Here is a 9,578-nt window from a genome sequence, read left to right as displayed (position 1 = left end):
ACCGGGGGAACGGTTTTCCCGCTCTTTTGGCAGCTGCTTGGCTCGTGCTCGAGCTCGACTCCTTCTTTTTGTTGTGCTCGATATGCCTTCCTGATTTGGCGCTCATAGTCTAAGTCAACAGGCTTGGGAGCTGTTCCTCAGGCACTTTCTCCTTTGGCGGCGGTGGCAGTTTCGGTCCAAAATGGGCGTCCAATTGGGCCTTCACTTCGGCTTCGTTTTCCTCGTCGGTCATGTACCATATTAAAATTGCTTGCCTCCTCATGTACCTCTTGTATCTCGACTTGTAGCGCTATGCGCATTTGGATGCTGGCTCTCTCTAGCTAGTGGGTATAGAAAAGTGAAAGTGCCTACAGACACACAGAACCAGTCAAAGTCGTTGGCTAATCTCCGCAAAAGAAGTCGTTGGCTAACATACAATTTATATTTGTATTATCTTCAATCTCTTGAGCTAGCTAGAGCCATCCTTCGCCATTACCAAAGTCAGCCTCCTCAATCAAAATGCTGGCATGTATCTTCATCTTGATCTTACTGTTCCTCTTCCATCAACGGGCACATGCGAGTGTGAGCCGGTGGCGTGCCGGAACTTCACCATCGAGTACCCGTTCTGGCTCGGAACGCCCAGCCGCCCCCCGTCAGAGCCCTCCTGTGGCCACCCGGCCGGCCTTTGAGCTCTGGTGCGCCAGCAGCAACACCTCGGCTTCCATACGTGGCTCCGCCATCCAAGTCCTCAGCATCGACTACGTGGCCAGCACCTTCGTCGCCTCCCACATCAGATTCGCCGGGGGTGAGAATGGCGTGTGCCTCGCCGACTTCAACATGTCGTCCAGCCTAGCTCTCAGCCGGTTCAAGATCAGCCCCAGCAATATGGCCCTGTGCCTCCTCTTCGACTGCAACGGGACGGAGCCGCGCGGGCCCAAGTATGTGAACGCCACCACTGTCTGCGATAGACCCATCTTCGCATACCCCGGTGGGAGTTATGACCGGGACACACCGCCGGCGATCCCCACGGGGAGCTGCACCTGCACGTATACCTACCTCCCAGTGCTCGGGCCGGAGGCGGCAATCTCGACGGCGACCAAATACAGCCGGCTGCTGAAGGGCGGGTTCATGCTGGATTGGACGGGCACCGGCAGCGTGGACTGCCCCGTCTGCGTCGCTAGCGGCGGCCAGTGCCGGTACAGCAACGCAACCGCGGAGTTCGTGTGCCTCTGCCACGATGGCATGCTGCGTGGGTCAACATGTGACGGTAAGCTTCCAAATTAATTTACATAATTCTAAAACTCAAAATTACACCGCAGGCTACTAGCTGAAAACTTGAAATTCATCTAGTTAGTAGTTCCCGAACATGGAAATACATCTAGTGACAAATGCCATAGTTGTCTTCGTTGATCAATCGTACTGGTTATGTGGATCCTAAAGTGAAGCATTAGTCCACCAGCAGCAGTCACATCACATCGTGTCCCTTTTTGTTATACCTCCTTCGGCTATCTGCCACCATCGGTCATTGCTAGTGGCAAAAAGGCACGGTCTTCCTGATTCCTGCACCACCACACACAAAAAAAAGACTAATCAAGATTTTGAAGTCACTGGAAAATTGACAAGTCTATGACAATGATACTTTGACAAAATCTTGATTGATTCCTTCTTGTCTCTCATCTAGATTGCACACCTTTTTTTGTGAAGAAAAGGGATTTTCTGCTCTAGTTTGCACGCTTGTAACACGCGCTACTACGGTGCAAGAAGATGGATCCGTTTCATGTCTCTGCAGCTGCCATGTTTTGCTCAGCCATGCTTCTGCTCCCTTTCCTATCTAATCATTGATTGTGGCAACGGCAATGGACTACAAGCGGCTGATGAAGGGCGGGTTTCTTACGACGGATGATTTCATGGCATGCGAGGAGAGCTGAGGGCTTTGCCAGGTTAATACCACCTACAATATCTTTGAATCCCACTGCTCTGACGGCGTGTTGAAGATCATCTGCGGTGAGCTTCACGCGTATAATAGTGATAGTCAGTTTGATCTGTAAAAAAAGGGTGCACCAGTTTAGTTCTGTAGACTAAGTACTCTTCGATCTGGTATCGAGGAGATTCACTGGAAAAATAAGCAACATGCATGTACCTGCTAATTACTATACTTTGCGTACTAAAATGTACTGACTTGTGCGATTTCAACAGAACGCATGTTGTTTATGTGCACTGGTCTAGTTTTGTACCCCAAGCGCCACTTCGGATTTGGTACACTGTGGATCATGATGGTAACAGAGACATTTGCAGAAAAAAAAACAGAGCACGCACGTTCCTGCTAATTGCTATGCAGACTGAGATGTACCGTCTTTATAGTTCACAATTTATGCAATCTCTTTATATTGACTATCAAAACTAGGCCTGTAACTAATATTTATTTTTGTAAGACCTGCATTGGGGTGACATAGATGCTCAATCAAAAGAAAGTCCATTCTCTATTGTTCTTCACTATCTTGCAATGTTTCTTTTTCTGTATACTTCATCGGCAGAGTATTGAATATTCATACATGATGCTTGTCTCTTTCTTTTGGAAAAATAATGACTTAATACTATTGGGTGAAACTGTTTTTAATCATACATGTTATGCTATATTCCAGGTAGCGAAAGGAGAGGGAAGAAGATTATGCTAATAGGTACACTAAATTGTTTGCCATCTTTTCATATGTATACTACTTTTGCTACCATGTACTCTTGTGGTAAAAGAAATTTAAACTACTGATAGTCTGGAGATCACAATATGAATGTATTATAACTTCTGGTTTACAAAAGGAAATAACATCTGCTTCCATCGCAGGTATGACATCAGCAGCTGCAACCTTTCTCTTTGCATGTTTCTATGTACTGACATGGCATAGGAAGGGGAAAAGACTATGGTTTCTCCTTTGCAAGAAGACTAGCAGCAACACTGAAAAGAATTACGAGGCCATGATAGTATCATATGGATCCCTAGCTCCAAAAAGATACATGTATTCAGATGTAATGAAGATAACTTCTTCTCGCAACAATCAGCTTGGAAAAGGTGGTTATGGTGTGGTTTTCAAAGGAAGACTACACGATGATCGTCCGGTTGCTGTGAAATTCTTGCATGACTGCAAAGGAAATGGGGATGAGTTTGTGAATGAGGTTATGAGCATTGGCAGGACCTCTCATGTTAATATTGTTAGCTTATTTGGATTTTGTTTGGAGGGATCAAAACGTGCTCTTATATATGAGTACATGCCCAATGGTTCCTTGGATAAGTACATTTACTCAGAGAACCCCAAAGAAATTTTAGGATGGGAGAGGCTCTATGCGATAGCACTCGGGATTGCTCGTGGCCTCGAATACTTGCACCATAGCTGCAATACACGTATTGTCCATTTTGATATCAAGCCCCAAAATATCCTTCTAGACAAGGATTTTAACCCGAAGATTGCTGATTTTGGTCTAGCTAAACTGTGCCATACAAAGGAGAGCAAGCTTTCAATGACTGGTGCTAGAGGAACAATTGGATTCATCGCTCCAGAAGTTCACTCTCGAACATTTGGAGTGGTTTCAACAAAGTCAGATGTTTATAGTTATGGAATGATGCTTTTGGAGATGGTTGGAGGAATGAGAAACGTAAAATCAACTATTGCAAAATCCAGCGAAAAGTATTTTCCAGACTGGATTTATGATCACTTTGCGCAAGATGATGGATTACAAGCATGTGAAGTCACAGGAGAAACAGAGGAAATCGCAAGAAAGATGACATTAATTGGATTGTGGTGCGTACAAATATTGCCTGCATATCGCCCTACCATAACCAAAGTTCTAGAAATGTTCGAGAGAAGCTCAGATGACATGGACATGCCACCGAAGCAAAACTTCTCTGGATTGCTGTAAGATATTTCTCCCATATATTTGTCCCTTTGTTTTTCTGTGCAATTATGATTATGCAATAACTTGACCTACATGCGTATCTCTCATTGCAGTGAAAGTTCAGCTCACAATATGGATGTACAGAGTTCAAGTTCTACCAGATCTGAGGAGATCAGCCTTGTGAATTCAAAAATCCTACAACAATCGCCAACTCTTTGAACAGATAGGCCGTGTGAATCAAAGAACCTACATTCATTTGCAACACTCTGAGAATATGGCCTGTACTAGAGTACATTCAGAAATTGAACAAGCACAACAAAACTTGGCATTGTAGTAGAACATATATAGTCCATTTATGCATGAGAAGAATCAAAAGCATCCGCATGACAGCGTCCTAAGTTATAGAGAACAGAAGGAATGAAATGTATTCTGACAAGTTTTGTGTTCCAACTGCTAAAAGGCATCGAGGCAGACAGCTACGTACCGAGGACTTCTTGACTGTAAATTTCCCGAAAAAACTGAATACACACGATTAGGCTCTAATATTTCAGAATCCGGATGCATATATCAGTCTAAACATTGTGATGTTATATGCCAATTCGTCGCAAGCAGAACAATCGTGGAAGTGGAAGCGGAAGGCGCATACTTACTTGGTCCTCTCCGTAGATTGTATCCACCCAATCAAGCAGCGCCGTGCTATTCCTTGACGCGCGCACAACCTCGCCGGCGACCACGGCCCAAACAACATCGCTTCCACGGCCCCTCAGGCGCCGCCATAGCCGCCGCCAACGCCGAGCGGTCTTTGGGCGGGACACGACGGCACCGCACGCCGCAGATGCGCCGACAAGGGGGTGGCGCGGGGAATAGTGGCGCATACCGGCCGGCCAGCGGCGGCGCAACACCGGAGATTTTGGGCTATAGGACATAGGTCTTCTCGAAGACCCAAGTTGCTGAAAGCCCAAACAAACTCATGGAAGGAAATGGGGAATGATTTCCGATGGCCCAAGTTGCTGAAAGCCCAAACAAACTTTGTGGCGTGTATAGCCCAGGAGGCAACCACGTGGCCCAGTTAGTTTTGGCAGCCCAATTTTGCCTTTTCTTCTATATTATTTGGAAGATCATTTTCCTCTCCAATTTTGATCATTTTTCCTTTCAAAAAGAAAGGTTAAATCTCCAAAACTCTGGTCTGCGGACGCACAAATTCATGCCATTAAAAATGCAAGATAATCGGCGAAAAGTCATATGAACAAGTAGAGTACATGAGATGGCTAACAATGGTAGAATCATGTCAAGATATGAAGAGCCTGTTCGGAGTCCCTCCGCTCCACGACTCCGCTCCCGGAGGAGCCACAACCGACCCAAACACTGCAACTCCCTGGAGTCCACAGAGCGGAACGGAGCGGTCTGTAGTTGGAAATCGCAAAGCGGGGAATGAGGTGCTCCGTAGATCCATAAAACAGAGGAGTTCATCCAATTTACGACATACCGCCGCCGATAAGTGAAGCGTATCGGTTTGTTCGTGTTATTTCTCTCGTGCATGTCACCTTTTCAATCCTACCACCTCCCCTCACTATGGGCCACGGGCCAGATTATTGGGCTTTCGGCCCATCTCATGAATCGGAGCGGAGCGAACAAGCCAAACAGTTTCCTGGCTCTCAACATTGATGGAAAATTGGGAACTCGCTTGGAGGAGCCGGAGTGCAGGATTTCATGGAGCTGGTAAATAACCAAACATGCTCGAAATAAATACCTACGACCAAGTCACCCTTTATAGACCTCCTTTGAAAGGGATAACTCACTTGTGGTTTTATTGTTGGGTCCAGCCTGAGAAGACGGGACACCAATTTTCATCGTTGACAATGAGGTTGAACGAGTGAAAGTCGGGACAACGGCACAAAGACAACTCGTTCAACAAGGTAACAATGCAAGTTCACGACTATACGTTTGGCTAGAAAAAGACAAGAACACGCGCCCCCCCCCCCCCCCCCCCCCCCACACACACACACATGAAGTGGTGTTCTAGTTATCATATGCGATGTGTCTTCTGAAGCAAGTGTGACCTTGTAGTCCATGTAGAACCATTGGTTTTCATCGGTGATAACAGAAAGCCGAACCTAGAACTCCTTGCCGACATGCACCAACTCAAGCCTAGATCAAACATCAGACTCGATTGGTAGTCCTCCACTTCAGGAGACAAGTCTCTACTCGCTACTCGTCAATAAAAGGGAAGCTTATGTTTGTTAGTCAAGGGGGTTTTTTTTTGGGGGGGGGGGGGGGCCATATAACAATGTCGCCCGTTTCAAAAGCAACAGGCATGGGATATGTGCAAGTCGTGCGATTTGCATGACGGTGAACTGGTGCACAGTGCAGGGGTGCAGGCCACATTTTTTTTTCAACACTTCTTTTCAATTGCACAATTCAGCGCGTCTCGGAGTCAGTCTTCCGGGTCAGTGTATGAAAGGGCAATATTATTAGCTAGCCAATGGGAGTAATATAGTGAGGACGCTTGACGTTTGACAAAGTCGTCACCTAAAGTGCTGACCAACATTTCCAATCTGACAGTGGAGTTAGACAAAAGAATGCAAGAGAAACTGTCCTACGTACATGTGTGTCCCCTTCCGTGCATGGCGGCAAAACCAGTTGCTGTCGTTGGCTTCTTCCTAGGACTGGCCAGTCGTATAATCTTCACGCCATCCCCGCTAGCTTCTCTCATCCACGATCCACTGATATCATGATCCCGCTCTTACCGCTGCTCTTGGCTTCCTTCCTTCGATTGCCTCCGTTGGTTAGCGCACAAGATTTGGCAACCTGCTCGCCCAAGACTTGCGGCGACCTGACCGTGGCCTACCCGTTCTGGATGGAGGAAAAAGATCAGCAGCCGTGCGGGTCGCCGTCCTTCCAGATCAACTGCGACGGCGGCCAAGCATTCCTCAGTCGCTCCTTGCTCGGGCAATACCAGGTCCTTCAAATCTTCGCCGAGAACTCCTCCTTCATCGCCGTGGACAACAACCTCCCGCTCGACGACGGCTGCCCCAAGTGGTGGTTCAACATCTCGCTAAGTCTTGGGCTGGGGCCGTACACCTTCAGCAAGAAGAATAGGGAGCAGCAGCAGGCGACACCGCCAGGATTCCTCCGTACGGGTTGCGCCAATGAATCCTTCTACCGCCTTGGCGGGGATTACGGCAACCAGCGTGAACGGAGCCAACTCCCTCCGTCATGCCGTCTCGCCGTCGTGCCGGTCCTTGACTTCGCAAAGGGCAGCGACTACGCCGCCAGCATGAGACAGGGGTTTCTTCTCGAGTGGACGGTAGCCTCAGACGATTGCTCCAACTGCGTGGCAAGCGGCGGCCGGTGCAGGTACGCCAATGACGGCATGGGGTTTTCCTGCAGTTGCTCCGACGGCGTGCGCCCCGATAAGTGCGGTGAGTTCAGGAACTCAACTCTGCACATCTTGTTAAAGAAAACTCTTACTCTTCATATTGATTTCCCTAGTTAATTCTTAATTCTTTTCTACAAAAGAAATGGAGCTCCAGCACCATGGAGCCTGAATTTGAAATTTTCAAAAATCAACTTATAACTTTAACATTTTCTGAAAAAATTGTTGGCCCAAATTTCGTACGTGCTCGTAGACGATTACTTTCCGTCAAGAGCTATCACGCAGTTGTCGAACCGGCCGAGTACTTTCCGGCCGTACGGTAGACTGTACGTACGAGAAGGCTTGTTCGTCGAGATGACACGAGCTAGCTGAGGAGTTGACGCGCACGTCCTAACCAAGCAAGCAGCCTGGTTGATTGATCTACAGGAGACTTGCTCACGTAGAAGCTAGCTAGACGTACTTGATCGATTGATCTCGCCGGGTACTCAGGCACACACGCGAAATACGAGGCGCTGATGTATAGCAATAGGTGTGTGTCGCACCTAATACTTTATTTCTTTTGATCTGAGTTACAAGATTACAGGGGATACATAGGATTATATAGTAACTAATCTAGCCTACCACTACAAGTTCTATTCGGTGATGTGTTCTACTGTTCTGGTCCGAGCCGGACACAGACTACTAATCGTGGTTAATTCCAACAAAAGTTACACATGTATATAGGGATGTACAATACATGTTTGTAAAGTTTCATGATAAAATCATGTGAGCTGAAAAAAACCAATGAAATTCTAGCAGCATGTACTCTATTATTCACTATAAAAGTTCATGATTTTATTTTTCTGCGTAGAACTGTAGATCACATCAAAACGTATTTCACAATAAAAATACACAAACATGAAGTATACATCCCCATATCGTGTAATTTTTTGGGGGTTTTTTACAGAATTTCGAGCTCCATGGAACTAGGGAGTACAAAATCCTCATTCAATTTTTAGGAGGAACCACACCCCAGTTTTTTAGGAATACTAGGCCCTAGTTCTAATTAACACACCAAGTAAGCCCTGGAGTGACTTCTCAATTCTTCTTTGTTTGATTTTTCGACAACCCTTATTGTTGCATTGTGTTTTACGAAATGACGACAACGTATAGGAGTATACAAGTATTACACAAGGAGTCACACGTCGAATATGACAGTGCTGAGAATTACTTTGTGATGAAGCTTGGCTTGAGTCCTCTTATTGGCATCTTGATCGCGATTTGATTCATTGATGTGACCTGTAATAAATGTAACTAGGCTTAATTTGCTAACTTTATCATTTAGTCATAGATATGTAAGCCGTACGGGTGTTCTGGATAATGCTTCCTTTTTGGTTTTTGCTGTTGGGATGTTTGTTTGATTGATAGTACTTTGTAAAAATTGGTGGTTCCTTTAAGAGAAATCAACTAATAGGATGGTTGGGTAAAAAATAGGAAATTATAGGAGTATATATGGTGGGTTAACCCTAACCAATGCCCGGTAATCGAAGTCTAAAGTGAACGGAGAACTGCCTGTCAGACCAGGTGGCTAGTCAGAGTAGTCTGAAATGCTCACATCTATGCTAACCTTTAAAAAAAGGGATGCCGCCAAGCATTAGTCATGGTGAAGTTTTCTTTTCTAAACGATTTAAAGATTGAACCTAAAGCAAATGTCGTCATACTCCAATTAGTTTGTGGAAAAATCAAAGAAAAGAGAAGAACGGAGTAGTCAAACATTCGAGGCGCTGGTTCAACTGACTTTCCCAATCCTTGGGTTGTTTACTGGTTTATTTAGTTTTGCCAACGCAGACGGCAAAATTTGTGCTGGCATTTTTGGCCACATCCATTGCCCTTCAGTTTTCTTTGGGTCAATTTTAATTTTGAGTCAGGTCAAATATGTCACAATTGAAGAGTCGGTGTTTACCTATATGCCCTGTTGATGGGATTGACTAGTAGACTATTGTGCTTCATAGGCACGGAGCTCCTCCCGACCAACTTTCCCCTTCCAAGATAGAGTACTCTCATTACTGTACTTTTCCATGGATAAATAACCTCTAGAATCAGTAGCACTTGGCCACTTGCCAGAATCCTCAGCTGCTTGAATTATAAATTTCAGAAGTTTATGCCCGACCCTCGCTTCTCTCATCCACGATCCACGATATGGCCATCCTGCTCTTACTGCTGCTCTTGGCTTCCGTCCTTCCTTTGCCTCCAGTGGCTAGCACGGAAGATGTGGCTACCTGCTCGCCCATGGCATGCGGCAACCTGACAATAGCCTACCCGTTCTGGCTGGAGGACGCAGGCCGGCAGCCGTGCGGGT

The 9,578-nt window shown here is 46.1% G+C and overlaps 1 pseudogene; it reads left to right on the top strand.

Moving 5' to 3' along the window:
• The first annotated feature begins 506 nt into the window (after nucleotides 1–506).
• LOC125531185 lies at nucleotides 507–4,089 on the top strand (annotated as a pseudogene).
• The last annotated feature ends 5,489 nt before the right edge of the window (nucleotides 4,090–9,578 follow it).

Source organism: Triticum urartu, unplaced genomic scaffold, assembly GCF_003073215.2.
Source record: "Triticum urartu cultivar G1812 unplaced genomic scaffold, Tu2.1 TuUngrouped_contig_6864, whole genome shotgun sequence".
NCBI classification, from domain to species: Eukaryota; Viridiplantae; Streptophyta; class Magnoliopsida; order Poales; family Poaceae; genus Triticum; species Triticum urartu.
This window is presented reverse-complemented; position numbering and strand designations above follow the sequence as displayed.